General features: G+C 38.4%; 1 protein-coding gene across 5 annotated transcripts in view; it reads right to left on the bottom strand.

Moving 5' to 3' along the window:
• Positions 1–20,946, bottom strand: part of LOC103032091 (ERC protein 2) — a 452,130-nt gene that overhangs the window by 41,730 nt on the left and 389,454 nt on the right. For all 5 annotated transcript variants that reach the window (XM_049485683.1, XM_049485682.1, XM_049485684.1 and 2 more), the window contains one exon: positions 9,034–9,179. The gene's annotated coding sequence lies outside the window, so the exon portion shown is untranslated. The remainder of the gene's footprint in view (positions 1–9,033; positions 9,180–20,946) is intronic.

The raw sequence follows: 20,946 nt of genomic DNA, 5'->3' as shown, positions 1-20,946 counted from the left end.
GCGCTACTTCAAAGACATGACGCTGCAGAAAGCAGCGTGGGGAAAAGCTCAGCCTGTTAAATGTGTGCGCCGGACAAACGCGGCCGGATTAGTGCGTCTCTGAAGCAGGTGACACACGCTTTTGTGTGCTGGAAAATCCGTCTCCCTCCACAGACGCGTTCCTTCGCCCCAGAGACCTAACGTCAACCCGTACTTACACACAGCAAATATACAACCTGCCCATACACGATACACACCCTGAGCAACGGCGCTTCTAGGCTATTTCATCTGGGAGGGTTATGTTAGAGTGAAGCTTAGATCAGGCCCAAAATGTCCAGCCTGATTCATCCCGCCCCATAGCCTGAATTAGAGCATTAAAACTGAGCTTTTTAAAAACATTTCAGGCTGTTTAAGTGAACGAACTCTGTTCAGATTGATATTAATTAACATTGCAACACTAAAGAAGCATAGACCTATTATTTAATAAAACAAGTTTATTAGGAAACGATCTCCAAAAGATTAAAACATAACCAATGCTAACAATGATCCACAGGCCTAAACCTCGGTAAATTAAACTACAAGAATGATTTAATCAAATTATTTTTTTATATTGAACTTACAGTCTATGTGCAAAAAAAATAAAACAATGATAAGGCTATGCACTGAACTGCACAGCTTGATTTGTTACTTTGCTGTAGTGTGATTATCATGCCATAGCTTAATATAAAATAAAAATAGCATTAAAACATAGACGCCTACCTCACAGATTATTTTCTTGAGCCCTACCCAGAGGAAAGTGGTGGGAAATCTCGAGCCGAGGCCCACCCGAACTTCCGGTTCGGGCAGAGAATCTAAGCTCTATGATAGAGGGGCCGATTACTTACTAGCTTATAGTGCTTTCAATTTATAGACAGTTGTCCTGACATCTTCCTTTAGAATTCTCTGATATAGTTCAGAATTTAATGTTTCATCAATGAAAGTAAGCCGTACCGGTGCAGATGCAACAAACCAGACCCAAACCATGATACTACCACCACCATGTTTTACAAATAGGTGATTCTTGTGCTGAAAGAAGACACCTGTATCCTCATTACCTGTATCCAGGGGTTTCCTGTTTCCTGTCTACTTTTTTATATATAGCCTCTTTGTTTCTCTGTGTTCTCTTGTCGGTTCTTGTGCGTGTTCAACATCAGTCAGGTTGTGTGTGATTCTTTATTTTATTTCAGTCCAAATGTAGTCTGTGTTTCCTTGTTTTGGGTTATTGTTTGTTTGTTTGTTTTCATTGTTTAATAATAAAAACTCAAGTAAAAAAACAAGCTTAATTTTTGTTTTTGTGCCAACATAATACTTCCAGGTTATTATTTCATATTATACAAAGAGATGAGCAAAAAATACTTCAATGTTTTTGCTATGTTGTACAATGTAATTCACTCTTTGTCTGTTTTTATATACAATTTATATCAAAAAATCTAAATATTCTCACAGTTTTAAGTTTTAGGGAAGTAGGGGGGTCCAAGTGTGTTGTGGGTTTGGGACTGGCCCCTGTAACCCACAACACACTTTCTTCAAGAATACCTGATGCACACACCAAAGTATACACCCACACACACATAGACACACACCATGCCACAACAGAAGAAAGGTGCCTCTGAAAGAGGTCAGTAATCATCATTTAAAATGGCCATCACTCACCAAAAGCTTTGCAGCTTAACTAAATGATGCCACACAGGTGATAGCAAGCTCAGACTGGGCTACGCTCCAGGATTTATTTATACAATATACAACACACACACACACACCGACACACACACTCGTTTTCCTTTTCTTGCACAGAAATGCTGAAACACGCACAAACATACACACAATTTAACAACACATCAAATGCAATTACAGGCTCATGTGACAAAACAGAATGTACTTATTACTACATCTAACAGCACTGCAAAAAATCCAATGGCAAACACTAGACAACATATTATACATATCGTCGCTCTCCAATGAAAAAGAAGCATCTCCAAAACAGCCACTTTACAGGAGAGAGATAAAACCTTCTACACTTTTAATGGAAGTCAATGTAAAGAGAGTTTATTTCAGGTCATTTTGAAGTACTTCTGTTAGTCCGTTTGGAGATGGAGATACCCGTTTTTCACTGGACAGCGACCATATACATATATATTAAGCAAAAAAATCTGCCAATGGGGTGAGCAAATTTTTCTTAGTAAGATTTCTTAAAATAAGCTCGAAATCTTAAAATGAGTGAAATAAGACTGAAATCAAGCAAAAATCACGTATTTTTGTGTCATGTTTGTGTCAATTCCCACGCTTCCAACTACATTACCCAGAACGCACCACACTATGACACCACACGCACACCTGATCACATGACACCACCAGGAAGTCCCAAGTACTGATTCCTTCACTATAAAAGGACCATGCTCACACTCACACCTCACCGAGTAATTGTTTGGTTTGTCCTGCATTACAAAGCGTTTCTCTCTCCCGTGTTTGATATTCCGTGTATGATCCTGTTTTCATGTTTTTCCGACTTTGACTTTTGCCTACGCCCGTGTATTGGATTTCTGTGTATGACCTGGACTGTTATATCGTTATTGGATTACTTCCCTGTGATACCGCCTGCTCGTGTATGAACCCTGGACTGTCTCCCGTTTATGGTATGGTTTCCCTGTGTTATGTCTCACTGGTATTGAACCTGCTCGTCTTGACTATCCCTGTAAGATCTTGCTCTTTTAATAAAGCTATTAACTTGTTTCTGCACAAGTCTCATCCTTGTCTGGCCTTGACATTTTGTCTTAAATTTGAACACAAGAATCCAAATAACTTGATTGCTGACTATTTGTGCTTATTTTCAGTTCAAATGACTTTGATTGATGTAAGATAATTATTCCCAAAATAAGCACAATAATGTCTTATCAGAGAAGAAAATAAGATTTATTGCCTTAACCCTTGTGTGGTGTTCATATTTTTGTTACTCGTTTACTTTGTTACTTGTATTTAATTCAGCAAAATTAAGCAATTCTACATTAAAATGCTTTACACATGCTTGCTTCACCTAAATTGCAAGCAATATAAACAGCTTACATGATTAATATTTGCCCTTTACCTTTCTTATGTTACATTTCTTTCAAACAGTGCTACTCTTTTTTTTATTGGTTTTTTTAATAAAATGTAAAAGAAAATGAATTAAACTCAAGATATGAGTAGAAAATTTGTTTAGTTTCAAATTTACAAATGAAGCAATGTTTATTAGCCCTTGGCCTAACATACTGTATGTAATATAAATGATTGGGGGGGGGGGGGGGGTGTACAGTGATGCACCGAGTGTGTGTTTATCGAAAATGTGTTTTGATATATGTTTTTCACAAAAAATGAGCCAATGCCAATGAGTTTGAGTTAGAAAAAAATATATATATATTTTTCCCACAGACCCGAACACCACACAAGGGTTAAAATTACAACATTTCACTTATTTTTTGCAGTGAGGACAGTAACACAGAATGTGTTTACCCAAATTGAGGCACAAAGTCAGCTCAGTTTCTGGGGTTTTGTACACTATGCTTAAAGAATGCCAAGAAATATGAGCTGAATATTTCTCCAGTGCTGTAAAAGCATTAGAGGCATTTGTACCAATATTACCAAAAATACATCATTAATTCTGACAGAACATGCTGCCTCACCATTAGTGAGCCAGACACTGAACCCACTTCTGCAGTGTACTCAAACAACCTTGTGAATGGTTAGTGTTTTAGTCTGCTTTGGCTAGCTGAGACATTGTATCTGTGTGAGTGTGCAGCCAGGAATAACTGTTCTGAGGCTAAGAGCCTTCTAGCGAACAGTGCGAGTGAAATCCGTGGCAGCAGAATACAAACAGTGCGGAGCTGCTGATAGTCTGGAGCCAGGAGGAGTCGAGTGCTTACAGCATTTCACATTTACTCAGCTGCTCCAGAGCTTCACTTGAAAGAAAGAGAAACACGTTTAAAATTCCCAGCAGCCATTACAACACAAATATGCTGTTGAAACTACATAAGAGCAAGTGGATCATGTTGGAACATGACCTTAATCATATGAGGAGGGTTAGACTGGGATGGAACCAAAAAGAGATTTTGGATCTACCACCTATATATATATATTTCCCCTCCACAGATGTTCAGCTGACCTGCTGCTGGAGTTTTCACACACTGTGCAATGCCTTACAGGCGTATCGTGATGCTCATTGCTATCTTACACCTCATCAACAGTCTAATTTCGTGACTTGAACATGCATCATTAAAATAGCAAAGATGCTTGTGAATATATCTACGCTGATTGGTGTGGTGGAGTAATCAGGTACATTTCTGGTGTATTGCTATCTTGGCAATGAAAATCACAGGTGCATCACTGACTGGTTAAAACCCTGACAACAGTCCTCAGTCAGACAGTCATCGCTTTCTTGGCATACACAGAATACTAAGTAAAATAACATTGCTGTTCCTGTAAGTGACACAGCATAAACAAGCAGTTCAGTGTCCTCTGCTAAAGAACGCAGAAGCACTGCACCATCAGAATACCAATCCGCCAAAGGTCAGCCTTTAAGAGCACCTGGCTCTTAAAGGGAATGGCAAGTGACACGCTGATTGGTTTATTTCAAGAGGATTTTCTAGAGAATTTTTATAAGTTTCAAGCCATAAACGGTGTACTTTTCCCGTCGTTACAATAGCAAAGACACACTGACACGCTCTCCTATAGATCACTAAAATAAAACACACTGTGTTCTTCACTCACTGGCCTCCACTCTATTAGACACTCCTATATAGCTACCTAGCTCCACACTGTAGATAAAGTAAAGACAGAGATGCCACCCACAGGATGCTTCTGGTGGGTGGACTATGTTCAATCTCAGGACCACCACCATCATGCTAATTAGTGCTAATCACTGCAGTGCTGAAAATAATGACCGACCAATTAAATAATGATAGCTGCTCTGTGGTGGTCTCTCCCTCTCTCTCCTGTGGGGTCCTGAATATTGAAGAATAGGGTGAAAGGAGGATAATAATAAAGTATACAGAGAAACAGATTCAGAACTACAGTCTGTAACTAGCAAAGTGCTTTTTGGTTGATAAGGTGTTTCTATGGTGTCTGTGGTGGTTGCTAAGGTGTTGATAAGCTGTTGCTGGGCAGTTTGCTAATATGTTGCGGTTGTGTCTGTGGTGGTTGCTTAGGTGTTGCTAAGCAATTGCTAGGTGGTTGCTAAAGAGATGATAAGCTGTTGCTAGGTGGTTGGTAAGGTGTTGCAATGGTGTCTGTTGTGGTTACTAAGGTGTTTGCTAAGCCGTTGCTAGGCGGTTGCTACGGTGTCTGTTTTGGTTGCTGGTGGTTGATATGGTGTTGCTATAGTGTCTGTGGTGATTACTAAGGTGTTGCCCAGCAGTTGCTAAGGTGTTTCTTTGGTATCCTCATGGGTTGCTTTGTTGTTTCTAAGTGGTTGCAAGGTGGTTGCTAAGGTGTTGTTAGGTGGTTGCTAAAGTGTTGCTATGGTTTTCGTGGTGGTTGCTATATTGTTTCTAAGGTGTTGCTAATTGGTTGCTAAGTAATGTATTTGCATAAATCAGATTATAATGTGTTTGTATGCTGCTTTGCAACGCACAAACATAATTATAGTAGGTTACCTACAGTCAGTGGACAATATGAGTACAAATTGATTGTCTTTTATGGAATAAATACAATTTTACAGTTTATTTAATCAATTAAGTGTATTTAATCACTAACTGGGCAATACTACAACTGCATTGGTGCTTGAAGTTAGGGAAACACTTTGTTTAAAAAAAAGAAAAAGACATAATTGCTCTAAACTCAGCCCTCAATTTACTAAAGTTACTGTTCCATTATTCCACAAGGTGGCGCTAATCAAATGAATAGGGTAAACCTGTGGTAAACAATATCGGTTGTCAAATTTAAATTGACACCAATAAATCCATAAGACCTTTTTATTTTATTTTATTTATTTATTTAGTGGTATTTCTTCCTCTTCAGTAACACAAATGCTGTTAAGTATTGTAGAGAATTGTCTTATATATCGATATATCATAGAATCAATATCAATATCATTATATAATCGTAATCATGCCCACAAAAACAATAGGACAAAAGATGAAAACTGCATGTGCGCCCAGATAAAAGTAGGCATACTTAATGAATCCAAATCCTTAGGTAGAAACACATTCTAAGGTACCACTTTAAAATAAGACTACCTTTATAAAGGGTAAAGGGAACAATTAGTTTATTAATGGTTAGTAATTAGGTTGTAAATGCCTTACACATACATAGAAAAAGCATCAATGACCTGTTGCTTGCCAAATAGTGAACCCACAGCCATCTATATTGTTGCCCTTTCTAATGATGTGTTATAATTGATTTTTAATGATTTTTAAGGCATTTACAATCTAATTAGTAACCATTAATAAACTACTTATACACCATTTATAAACCCTTTATAAAGGTAGTCTTTTTTTAAAGTGGTACCCATTCTAATAAAGAGAGTAAATACTATTATTTACTGACAAAACAACATAATACAACATAGTGTCAGTTCTGTAGCATCATTTTAACAGTGTTCAGATACTGCAGAATCATGGTTGTTGATGAAAATTATAGGGGGAAGGGGCAGCAGGATAACAGGGGAAATCCAGTGGAAACAAAAAAGCTCCATGTCATTCCACTGGTTGACAAAATGTCTTTTCTGAGGAAATCCAGAAAAGGCCATGGCAAGATCATTTACAGAAACAACCATCCACAAGAACACAGTGATGTATAAACTCAGACACACAAGAAGGAAGCGCTGGTTTTCTGAACGATTAAACAGAGAAACACTGTCACTAACAAGCAAACCTTTCCCCGTCGTTTTTCCACTACAGACAAACGCAACAAAGCCGCGCTGCAGGGCACCATGACTGCATGAAAGATGAACATGAAATTTAATAGCTGGCAGCTTGACATCCTCAGAATAAATAAAAAATCATCCAAAACCCACAGCTTACCAGAGCTGTATCTCTATCAGAGAAAGAATGAAGGCATTCAGAGGAACAGCAAAACAATCTCCAAACCATAAGCCAGGTTATCATCTGTGAGTGATACGAACCTTAATGCTAAATGATGGAAGAACAGGCATTCATATGAATATAAATTATATACAGCTCTGGAAAAAATGTAGTCCACTTCACTTTCTGAATCAGTTTCTCTGATTTATTTATAGTTATATGTTTGAGTAAAAAATACATTTTTGTTTTATTCTATAAACTATAGACAACATTTCTCCCAAATTCCAAAAAAAATGAAAAATGTCTGAAGTAACTAAAAAAAGATGCTGAGCTTTCAGACCTCAAATAATGCAAAAAAAAGTTCAAAAATCAATATTTGGTGGAATAACCCTGGTTTTTAATCAAAGTTTTCATGCATTTTGGCATGTTCTCCTCCACCAGTCTTACACACTGCTTTTGGATAACTTTATGCCTTTACTCCTGGTGCAAATATTCATGCAGTTCAGTTTGGTTTGATGGCTTGTGATCATCCATCTTCCTCTTGATTATATTCCAGAGGTTTTAATTTGGTAAAATCAAAGAAACTCATCATTTTTAAGTGGTCCCTTATTTTTTTTTTCAGAACTGTATATATGATACTTAGAAATAAAAAAATATATTTTAAATATGCATTATACAAACAGATAAATCTAATTTAAACTCTCACTGGATATTTTATATTCTAGAGCCTTTTCTCATTTTATGCATTTATCCAAATCACACATTATAAGAGCATAAAATGGGTAAATTACTTAACTTGCTAGTAATGATCTACACTATACATAGAAAATCCTGAGGTACCTGCTAATTAAGCTTTACTATACTCTATGTGTGAAAGGGAAACTCTGTATAGTATCCTCTGCACATTTTGTGAAGTTTGTATGTAAAAACAAACAACAGAAAATAGCTAAATTCATTCATTAGAAGGGAAAGGGTTTTTACGAACATTTTAACACAATGGGACGTCTCACCTAAACTGAAAAAAATGATGAGTAAAATTTACTTTAAAAAAGTTTCACAACTTTCTGATTTTGCTTTTTTTAGGTAAATTTAATTTCAGATAAATTTAAGTAACTTCAACTTGGTTTCAAGACTTAAATGTCACATAGAGTAAATAAGTGAACTGAACTTCAGTCAATCCTTTCTTTTAGTAAACTTGACTTAATTTATGCATACAATATTACCTAATAACAATTACTTAATTTATACAATATTATTATATGTATAATTTTATTTAAAACACACATTCAAATATTTATATAATCTCAAAGATTTATTTTGTAAACAGACCAAGTCTCACTGTCTCAACACATGGATGACATGTAATACATTCTTTTTAGTATACTAATATAAAGAATGTATTACATGCCATCCATGTGTTGAGACAGCGTAATATGTGTGTTTTAACTAAAAATAATTAAATTTCAGGAATTATAATATATTATGTATCCTAAATTATTTGAGTAATATTATATAAATGAAGTAACTGTAATTAGTTAATATTGTATGCAGAAATTAAGTAAAGTTTACTAAAAGAAAGGATTGACTGAAGTTCAGTTCACTTATTTACTCTGTGTAACAGTTAAGTCTTAAAACTGAGTTGAAGTTACTTAAATTTATCTGAAATTAAATTAACTAAAAAAGGGCAAGTGCAGAAAGTTGCAGAACTTTTTTTAAAGTAAATTTTACTCGTCATTGTTTTCAGTATATAGATCATATAAGACCATTAACTGGTCTTGTTTTCTCGTTTTATTGATGGTTGTTGTAACTCTGCTTTGTAGCAGATGCGTGGATTCCCAAGCCAGACAAGCACATCATGCTTCACAGATTAAAGTTCTTGGGCAAGACCCCTACCTGTATACTACACTCACCTACCTGTGTATCATGATTTAAACAGCAGATGCTCCAGAGAAAAAAATCCAACAACCAAATGCAGTAAATATCTTACTTAACACCATGCAACATTCATCATTTAGAGACCTACCTTATCACTCTCTCCTGTCTTTCTTTTTCCTCCTTTCTCCCTCTCTCCTCCTCTTCCTTTGAGTGGGTTAAAGATGAAGACTCTCCTCACAGAGATGCAGGCCTAGCAAGTGCAGAGTGATAGATGTGTGTTCAGCTTTACACCTCCTGAGAAAAAACAAACAAACAAACAGCACAACATAAGTAGAAATCAGAATTTATTCATATCACTTATTGTTTTATACCACAGTTAGTGTCGACCCTGCAATGTGATTGGCTAAGAGGTTTTCTATGAGTGCCGTTATCAGCTGGTAATGCACTGTAACCAAAGCTCTCCATGTATTACTCCACCACATACAGGTAATCTAGCAATGATGCAGTGCTTACAAACCAAACACACAGCTACAAACAGAGCAGCAATGGAACTGTTTTCATTCACAGACTGTTTATAACCAAACAGATCATATTTTCTCATCTTCTTTAACTAAAAAGCAATTAATTTCAATAAACAGTGATTATGGAACTTTGGTATAATTGCAATAATACACTCGAGGTTTGTGCTATAACATGTAATATTTAGTTTAAATAATTATTGGCACTTTCTGTAAATCCTATAAACTTAATTTCACTTCTCAAATATCACTCTGTTCGTCTGCTATATGATATACAGTATTTAACTGAAATTGCTGAAATTGCTAACAAAAAAAAGAGATTGAAGAACAAATGAAAAACATTACGTTAATGCAGCTGCACAGTTAAATTAATCCAAATAGGGCTTTAAAACATTTTTTAAAGCATATGTGACAAAGTCAAAAAAAGTAAACTGAAGAGATACTGTCTTATACAACTAGGCAGATATGCTAAGAACAGGCTTAAAAAGAACGATTTAAGAAAAAAAACATTGCTCTGCAAGAAAGAGTGGCCGACAATTCCTAAAATAAAACCTTCGAAAACCTTGGAACAGATCCTGGAATGTGTAGAAATGGTCTACATTACGGTTTCTTCTTTTTTGAACATAATCATTTTTATTTTTATGATAATTTAGAGTTCTTTTAACTCTTCTCATTCTAGATGTCTTGTCATGGTTAATGCTGAATGGTGGGAAAGATGTTTCAGTGGCTGGATCTTTTTGTGTAGGAAAAATAGTCCACTTTATGGAAATCTCAGCTAAATACGGACCGTCATCTCTCATCCATCTTCCCTTTACACTCTGTATCCATTCCTCCTTCCCCCTTCACCCACATCCCACCTCCTTCCCACCCAACCCTCCAAAGTACTACTACTCCTTGACCTCAACTCAATTCAACTCTCTCATTATGCTATTAACACCAATTCAGTCATTTGGGCCATAAGGCTGTATGTGTGTATATATGTGTGTGTGTGTCCGTGTGTGTGTGTTGAGAGGGGAGGTAATTACTGCCGCATAGTACAGCTTTATACTTTTTTTTCTGCGACTGCAAGTACCGCAATCAACCAATCAGCCTTCAAACGCAGGAGACCTAAAGCTAGCTGAGAGGTTGAAAGCCCCTAGAAACCTCACAGGGACCCCAAGAGCTCAGGGGTCAACGCCAATTTTCACTATTGGCTTTGGAGGAAAGGGGAGGATGAGGGGGGAATGGAATGAATGGAAAAAGAGTTAGAGAGAGAGCGAGAGAGAGAGAGAGAGAGAGAGAGAGAGAGAGGGAGTTAAAGATGAGACTTTGCTTTCTACAAGTCGTCTCATGAACAGTGAGCAGGATAAAGTAAGGTGCTTTAAAGTAGAGGGGTCTCAGTCCAGAACCCATATTTTCTCATGGTCATTAAGTCACGACCCACTTTTATAGAATACAAATCAAAAAATTTAATTTTGAAAAATAGCCTTCAAAACCTCATTTAAACCCATTTAAAGTAAATTTCAGAGAGTTTTTTTTAAGAAATCAAGGAGGAACATGATAACTGCAGTAAAATTAAGTTTCAAAACTGCATAAAATAAATAAGAGCACAAAATTAGATATTTCACTTCTCTCAGCATACAGCTCTGAAAAAGAATTAAGAGACCATTTCAAATTCTGACTCAGTTTCTCTGATTTTGCTATTTATAGGTATATGTTTGAGTAAAATTAATATTATTGTTTTATCCTATAAACTACAGACAACATTACTCCCAAATTCCAAATAAGAATATTGTAATTTACAACATTTATTTTCAAACAAAGGGAAATGGCTGAAATAACAAAAAGATGCAGAGCTTTCAGACCTTAAATAATGCAAAGAAAACAAGTTCATATTCATAAAGTTTTAATAGTTCAGAAATCAATATTTGGTGGAATACCTCTGTTTTTTTAATCACAGTTTTCATGCATCTTGGCATCATGTTCTCCTCCACCAGTCTTACACACTGCTTTTGGATAATTTTAAGCCTTTACTCCTGGTGCAAAAATATAAGCAGTTCAGTTTGGTTTAATGGCTTGTGATCATCCATCTTCCTCTTGATTATATTCCAGAGGTTTTCAATTTGGTAAGGAGTGGCACTTTAAAAATATGAACTTGTTTTCTTTGCATTATTTGAAGTCTGAAAGCTCAGCATCTTTTTTGTTATTTCAGCCATTTTTCATTCTCTGCCAATAAATGCTCTAAATGACAATATTTTTATTTGGAATTTGGGATTTGGGAATCAGTATCCTCTGCTCATACACACAAAACCACTGCACTGTTAAAATATGAACGTGCCTCTTAAAGGGAATGGCTCGTGGCAAACTGATTCTGTTTGTTTCACGTTGCGCCCAAAATACACCCATGATTAATTAAGAGAATTAGCACATGCTTTTGCGCATTTTGAGGCGCACAAGGGTGTATGATACACTGACACAACCTAAATCCAGCTGTGTGATGCGCAATTTATAATACTTTGTGCAGCAACATGTTTACATGGTGTGTAGGTCTTAAAAATATATACATTTTGAATCGCTGACATTAAATATAAATAGGGAGGGAACAGAAATGGTAAAACCACTGTTTATTCTTACTTAAACTATATTGATACATTATGCTCTGATTAAAAAAAGGACTGTTTTAAATCAGTCTCGGAGACCATGGTGAATTCTTTGCATCTCAAGGCCAATCCTCCAGGGCTGGCCAATGTATGAGATACAGAAAGTTAAAATATAGAATGAATAAGTTAAGATGAAACGATGAGATGAGTCACACATCTGTAATTTTCAACAACATTTCACAATAATGACACTAGCAGAGCGTTTGTAAGTCATACCAGCTGTTGTAATATGTGTGATATGACAATATCCACAGACGATCTCACTTAGAGCCCTTCAAATCAAAGATGCCTCGTGTCTCGAGTTTCCACGGCACATCTGAACATCACAAAGTGCTTTAATTATCAAGTGTGCTGCTCCTTCACTTCCTGAGTGACACAAACCTGAAATGTGCCTCATCACCTTCAGGCATTCTGAAGGCTCCGCACCAAAACCTCCCCCTCCATCACGCTTTTAACAAGGACCACATGAGGCACCGGCAAGAAGCCCCCGAGCTTAAACAGCAAATTAGTCTGGGCACAGAGCGGCCTAGCAACTGAAGCCCGATGCTGTGAGGAGAGATATGAGGAGAGGCTTGTGCTGATGCAGATCTGGAGAAATAAAAACCACACAGTTTGGAGCGTATTAATGACATTTGTTTACAAGGTCTCATTAAGGGTTCACTATATAGGGACATGCGATATATATATATATATATATATATATATATATATACATAGGGGCAGAGGTGTCAAGTAACGAAGCAGAAATACTTCATTACCTTACTTAGAACTAGAACGTAGAACTGTTGAGTATCTATACTTTAGTGAAGTAATTATTTTTTACTTCCACTTCTTACTTTTTTATGCAGTTATTGGTAATTTCTATTGCTTACATAAAAAAAAACAGCCTAATTACTCATATTTTATTCCGGCTTGATTTGATTCCGTCTGGTCAACATAAAAATAAATAAAGAAAGAAAGAATTGCATGATCCGGACAGCTTGTGCTTGGATATCAAGTAAAGACAAACAATCCATACCCTCTATTGGGTTGTATTTGATTAGTTTAGGTCTAGTTTATGGGTTTAGGTCTCGAGGTGGGTCCAAAAAGTAAAAATCCATCCCAGCTTTCAGACCTCAAATAATTCAAAGAAAACAAGTTCATATTCATACGGTTTTAAGAGTTCAGAAATCAATATTTGTTGGAATAACCCTGGTTTTTAATCACAGTTTTTATGCATCTTGGCATCATGATCTCCTCCACCAGTCTTACACACTGCTTTTGGATAACTTTTTGCCTGCACTCCTGGTGCAAAAATTCTCCCGAATTCCAAATAAAATATTGTCATTTAGAGCATTTATTTGCAGAAAATGAGAAATGGCTGAAATAACAAAAAAGATGCAGAGCTTTCAGACATCAAATAATGCAAAGGAAACAAGTTGGGCCAAAGAGTCTAAAAGTGGAGAGAGTGCGCATTTCTAGCGCAAAAAACAGGCCAAAGACTCTAAAAGCTGAGAGAGTGTGCGTTTCTAGCGCAGAAAACAGGCCAAAGAGTCTAAAAGCGGAGAGAGTGCGCATGTCTAGCGCAAAAAAAACAGGCCAAAGAGTCTAAAAGCGGAGAGGGTGCGCGTTTCTAGCGCAGAAAAAAACAAGGTAAAAGAGTCTAAAAGCAGAGAGGGTGCGCGTTTCTAGCACAGAAAAAACAAGGTAAAAGAGTCTAAAAGCGGAGAGAGTGCGCATTTCTAGCGCAGAAAAATGGGCCAAAGAGTCTAAAAGTGGAGAGAGTGCGCATTTCTAGTGCAAAAAACAGGCCAAAGACTCTAAAAGCTGAGAGAGTGTGCGTTTCTAGCGCAGAAAACAGGCCAAAGAGTCTAAAAGCGGAGAGAGTGCGCATGTCTAGCGCAAAAAAAACAGGCCAAAGAGTCTAAAAGCGGAGAGGGTGCGCGTTTCTAGCGCAGAAAAAAACAAGGTAAAAGAGTCTAAAAGCAGAGAGGGTGCGTGTTTCTAGCACAGAAAAAACAAGGTAAAAGAGTCTAAAAGCGGAGAGAGTGAGCATTTCTAGCGCAGAAAAATGGGCCAAAGAGTCTAAAAGTGGAGAGAGTGCGCATTTCTAGTGCAAAAAACAGGCCAAAGACTCTAAAAGCGGAGAGGGTGCGTGTTTCTAGTGCAGAAAAACGGGCCAAAGAGTCTAAAAGCGGAGAGAGTGCGCATTTCTAGCGCAAAAAAAACAGGCCAAAGAGTCTAAAAGCGGAGAGAGTGTGCGTTTCTAGCGCAGAAAACAGGCCAAAGAGTCTAAAAGCGGAGAGAGTGCGCAGTTGTAGCGCAGAAAAATGGCAAATGAGTCTAAAAGTTGCCGTGATTAAGGAGTTTAATATTAAGAGACATTATCAAATGAAACATCAATTTGAAAAATCTTAGTTTACACAACACTGTCAAAGATAGATAAAGATAGTAAGTCAAGTAAAATGGTGTGTAAATGAAAGTAATCAGGAAAATGTATTATTTAAAGTACTATATTTCATTATTTGTTTTATACAGAGTCGTTGGCCCGTGACTTCAAATATATTTCTCCTTCTGGCCCCCAACAAAAAAAGTTTGGACACCCCTGATCTAAACCATTCCACTGTAACTCTGGCTGTATGTTTAGAGTCATTGTCTTGCTGGAAGGTCAAGCTTCTTCCCAGTCTCCTTCTCAAGTCTCAAGATAGTGACAGTCGAAAAATCAACATTTTACTTATTGCGCATTTTCAAAACCGAAAATGAATAAATATAATTTTTTTATATAGATGCTGTCCTACCCTTTATAAAAAATCTAGTTCCAGACACATCAGGCAACCAGACCTTTCGAAGAGGCGTAAACCTAGTGCTTCTCTGCTCTTCCAGAATAATTTAGATAGTTATGCTTACCTAAGTGCAAGCATAATATATACGTTTTATACACATATCCCTGTCAATGCAGCTGCAAGTCTCTTTGGTTAGCCACATAAACACACACACGCACACATGTGCACACACATGACCACAGATCCACACATCCTGCGTGTTCTGCAAACGATCAAGGCTTAAGAGGCTAATTTCAGCCGATGGCTTACAGGTGGCCAGCACAAGGTAAGTGCTATCCATAAACACACACACACACCGCTCTGTAAGTAGTCGGGTTGCACAGCCTTAAACCCAATCAGCAAACATGAATCGTTTCTCAAGGCGAGGTGCCGTGTTTCCCTATCAAAACACAGAGGTGAAACCAAAGAGGTGATATGCGTGAGTTCACTTCTGCACACGTGATGCACACACTCGAAAAAGTGCACTTACACTCTAAACCTCATGGATAATTCAGTTTCTATTGTTTTCCCAGTCTGGCTCACCTTCACTTCCTGCTGTAACAGGAAGTCATGCATATTTTCAATTCAATCTCAATCTCTGAAGATCCAGATGCTGGTAGTAGTAGTAGTAGTAAACCTGCTCATGGTTGTGACATCACAATCACAACGACCTCAGAGAAGGCTATTTTTTAAGATTGGATTAGATTGCAATGCAATGCAACTATAACATACAGTACCAGTCAAAAGTTGGGACACACCTTAAATCCAGTGGTAATTTAAATTATTTAAAAATAATTTTCTTTCAATTTAGCTAAGCCAATTGTCCCACCCATTCAGCTTCTACTCAGCTATCTTTATATACTCTATATCCCCGAACACAAGGAGCAAAAAGACCAGCCCATGCCTCCTCCGACACATGTGAAGTCCGTCACTGCCTCTTTTCAAACTGCTGCTGATTGCTGTAGCATCACATCACAGTGAGCTCACAGCAACTCAGTTCTGATACATCAGCTAACAGACGCCTTGTGCTGATCAGCATCACCCTTTGGAATGATGAGGGGAAAAACGCTATCTACCCACCCACAGAGCAAGGCCAATTGTGCTCTCTCTTCAAAGTAGCAACTTAGACTTTCTTAGATAAAAGCTTTTGTTTTGCACATCTTGGCTGGATTTTCTCAGTCGGCTTTATGAAGTATAGTCACCCGGAATTCAGGTTTTCAGTTAACAGCTGTGTTGAACTGATCAAGAGTTAATTGTTTGAATTTCTTGTCTCTTAAATAATGTTAGTTTGAGAGCATCAATTATAAAGTAGTGAAGAGGTAGAGTTACAGTTATACAATGAATAGCTCTATTTGAGTGATGTTTTAATCCATATTATGGCAAGAAATACTCAACATATGTTTTAAAGCATTGAAAATATTTACATGCTACATCAAACTCTCACAAAAGCAAGGAACGCTTAGCATTCCTCAAATGAATTCTTTCAAATTTAAAACGAAGGCTCCTTGTTGTGACTCACAACCAATGTAAAAACACCAGTAATCAAACGCAGGGTTATTGCAGGGTGCTGTTTCAATTTTCACTGGTGTGGTTTGGCAACTGTTGTTGGTGCGAGGGTCCTCAAAGGCGGCTAGGAGCTAACCGAGGCCCACCATGAACATGCTGTGTCTGGGCTGAGCCGAGGACCGCTGTGGCCCTCTGGGATACCGCAGGCTTGGGGGAAGAGCGTGTCTGTGCAGATTGGCACAGAGGTGAGAAGAAAGCGGCGGGAGAAGAAGAGAAAACCTCAGCTCGAGTGTGGGCCGACTCATCACTCAACAGTAAAGAGAGAGAGTGAAAAGGCAGAAAAAAGGTGGGGAAAGCCCGCTTTACTGAAGCAGGTCTAGCGACACGCGCGTGCTAGCGAGTGTGTGATCGGCCCTGCTAATTGCGTGTCTCTGTTGTCTCGTCTGTCAAGCCCGTTCAATTACACATAATCCCCGTGCTGATACACACCATCCCCTCTGTGAACCGCAGCCGCTTGCATACACACCTACACACACAGTTACTTTCTTTCACCCTCTCTATTCATCACCAAACACCACAGTGCTTTCTGGCAATGTGCTGCTTGTGCCTTTTTCAACTCCATTCTTTACTTTTCTTTATTTTTTTAATCCTCTCTTTTGTCACGTTATTGGGAATGCACCTACTTTAACAGATAGCTTCATTCTTTAAAACACCCACATCTCTATCTTTCATCCTCTCATCCTTTTCTCACGTATAAGTCATAAGTGACTTTTATTTTAATTTATCTTCAACTTTATCTTCATGGCCTGTGCTCAAAAAAATATGAAAGTTCACACAGAGAGCGTTTTTCACACAGAGAGGGTTTGAAGCTCAAAAACAAACAAGTGAGTGAGTAAAAATAAGACTCTGCCTGCTTGTCTGTGTGTGAGAATGTACAGGGGTTGAACAATGAAACTGAAACACCTGGTTTTAGACCACAATAATTTATTCTGGTGACGGACAGTTCTAGTGAAACAGTTGAGTTGAGGTGCACATTGAATTCTGCCGTGATTTGGGCAGCTGTAGTTTTATGTTTTTTGGATACAATCCGGGTTAGCACCCGAACATCCGTTTCAGACAGCCTCCTCTTACAGCGTCCACAGTTAATCCTGTTGGATGTGGTCGGTCCTTCTTGGTGGTATGCTGACATTACCCTGGATACTGAGGCTCTTGATACATCACAAAGACTTGCTGTCTTGATCACAGATGCGCCAGCAAGACGTGCACCAACAATTTGTCCTCTTTTGAACTCTGGTATGTCAGCCATTGTGTGCATTGCAATATTTTAAGAGCAAAACTGTGCTTTTACCCTGCTAATTGAACCTTCACACTCTGCTCTTACTGGTGCAATGTGCAGTTAATGAAGATTGGCCACCAGGCTGCTCCAATTTAGCCATGAAACCTTGGAGCTTCAAAGCCTCCACTATTAGATTCTGTAACAGCTTCTTACCACAGGCCTTCAGACTACTCAACACAGACTATATTCACACAGTATATATAATAATATTTTACTTATGCCCAAAATCAAGCGTTTTGGCCCATGTAAGGTGTATTTTTTGCGCCCTTACGATACCAAAGACACACAGACATGCCCCAAAATCTAGCTGCGTGATCTGCAATTGACCAGTGCGCTACAGATCACTAAAATAGGGCCCTTGGTGACCTAAGTGCCTTAGTGAGGACAGGATGTTGGATGATCACCCTCTCCGTAATCCTGCAACTTGTCTCAAAAGTACTGGATGGAGCACCATCATTCCAGAGAGTACAGTTCCACTGCTCCACAGATCAATGCTTGGGGCTTTATACCCTCATACAGCCCAAGCCTGGCTTTAAGCATAGTTCCAACATGTTCATATTTATTTGCTCCAGATAAACAACAGTCATATTATATTGGAAATAATTCTCTACAGAGGCTAGAGAAGCTGTGTGTTGTGCATTTGCACATCTGTCTCAACCAATTACGCAAATTAAGTAGCTGAATATGTTCAATAAAAGGGATGTCCGGCTGTCCGAAACCTTGGTAGTACAGTGCAAGTTTGGGAAAAAGACACATTTGAACGCATGCATGTCCAAATGCATGAACACACACACAGGCACACCAGCAAGCAGAAGCTGCTATTAGCTCTGAACTCCCACCCTGCTGTTCCAAACTGATCTGGCAGGATCACACCAGGCCGTTTGAAAGGGTTGAGTATGGCTTACATCACTGATTAGTGTTCAGAGCTGCTGTACCAGTGAACAGAACCATGCTGATAAAGAAACATGGCATCTACAGACTATCTGCAGCCAGATTTCAGCTATAAAGGGAACACACACTTGGTGTGCTGAGTGCTGCTCTGTAGTGAATACCTCATACATTAGCTGGTCTGTCTTCATCTGTGTGTGTGTGTGTGCGTGTGTGTGTGTGTGTGTGTGGTCTAAAACTAATGTTTGACCTAAGGCAGTGTGTCCTTCTATCTCAGCACAGCTTCAAAAGTAGGACAATTTTACATGCTGTCTCTGTATTATACCAAACCTCTTCAGAACCTGGTACTGATAAAATCTTTCTAATATCTGTGTTTAGTTTAGTTTTTATTATTGTGTTAATAAATGCATACTGTATAGAATTTGTTCTTAAGAACTGTTCATTTTCATCAATCAACTGAATCAACCAATCAAAGCCCATTATGTTGATTGACCATAAACCATGGGGATTAAGAAAATTCCTATTTTGGACAATATGTCCAAATGTATGTATACAGACTCCTTGTTGATAAGTAATGATTCCCCAGAGCAGATAATTCGGTATCTCTTTATCGTATTTTTTTGCACTATAAGGCATGCTTAAAATCCTATAATTTTCCCAAAAATCATCAGTGTGTCTTATAATCCGAGGCGCCTTATGTATAAATTCTACCGGTCAGGTTGTAAGAGGCAGTAAAGCCACTCCGCTGAGCAACAGTGTTATACAGGAGTTTCAGTTTAGTTCCCCAGCACCAGGACTGGAGCAGTGTTAGCATTAGCCGCTAACCGCGCTAAGCACTAGAAATTTCGCCATTCAGAGGTAAGTATATTGGTCTGTAGCCTACTGCTAAGCCCGACTAGCACTGCTGGAGCAGCTTTAGCATTAGTCACTAATGCTCAGTCCAACCCTCACAGCAATGCATAAACTTTCAAAATCTAGTATGAAGTCTTCTCTGTAGACTAGAGACAGAACTGCTGAAATGATGGGTGTGGTAGTGTGGTATTAATGAGGTGTGTTCAGGTAAATTTCCGATGTGTTTCTATCTTAGCATTGGAAAACATAGGTGCACCACGGACCGATTTTAACCCTGACAACAGTCAATTGTCAGAGCCCACGTACCCCCCACTCGTTGGACACACACATGAACATGCTGCAGAGCGTGGATCCGTCTTTTAACTCAACAATACATAGAATAACATATAAACTAACATTGCTGTTCCCTTAAATGAGCTACTGGCACACCTTCACTGTGTGAACGTGCAGGTCAGTTTCCTCTGCTGTGATGCGCAAAAGAGCTGCGCTGTTAAGATACGAATGCACCAAAGTCAGAGAGTACCTGACTCTTAAGGGGAATTGCAAGTGACACACTGATTGGTTTATTACATGTACACCAAAAACACATCAGTACATGGCTTTTGCGTGTTTTGTGCCATGCAAAGTTAAAACTCTAAACTCTAAAAAAGTCTAAACTCTGCAATTGAAGTATCACCTACAGATCGCTAAAATAAGGCCCTGTGTCAATGTGTTTTAATGTGGGCAGGGCGTCTGAGGCTGAGACTAAACAGGGGTGACTCATTTTTGGTTTCTCAATGGCTGAACTGTCTATGGTTTCACTCTATCAATCATTGGGAGATCATAAGTTTGAATCATGTGATTAAAAGACAAGAAAGGTCACTCATTGGCATGAAACTGGCAATATTTGTGCAAGGTGTCAGTACTGACTGATATTAGTGTTGATAACAAATAAATTAATCAGGTTGAGGTAATTGTGGGGGTCAGTATATATTGTTCTATAGTACTAAAGCCAATACAGCAGCAGGGATCTAAAAAAATCATTTTGCAAATGAGTAATTAAAAGAAAACAAAAAGCTCACCACATGTTTCATTCTTGCTTTCTGGTTTTTACTTAATTTGTCATAAAACACACACAAGGCAAACCATCATGTTTTGAGGAACTGCGGCACACATGGTGTTTGTGTTTTTGCCTGTTTATGTGTGTGTGTGTGTGTGTGTGTAAGCGTAGAGGCAGAGGAAAAACAGGCCTTTTATTGGCCAGGCTGCTGGCTGAGTGTGGCTTTTTTGAACAAACTTTAACAAGTATGTGAAATCCAGATGCAGGCATGGGCGGCTGTATTAAAACACAGGGGCTTGATGGGTGACAGACAGAACTGCAGCCCTAAGGGGGCTGTCTGGGGCTACACACACACACACATATGCACACACACACACACACACACACACGAACCAGAACCAAGCTATAAAACAATAGGGCCAGGTAGTCTGTCCATAAGAGGTATATGGCACGATTATGAGTGATAGCAGAACCGGACATTT

Source organism: Astyanax mexicanus, chromosome 12, assembly GCF_023375975.1.
Source record: "Astyanax mexicanus isolate ESR-SI-001 chromosome 12, AstMex3_surface, whole genome shotgun sequence".
Taxonomy (NCBI): Eukaryota; Metazoa; Chordata; class Actinopteri; order Characiformes; family Acestrorhamphidae; genus Astyanax; species Astyanax mexicanus.
Note: the sequence above shows the minus strand (reverse complement) of the source record. Positions and strands in the feature narration are given on the sequence as shown.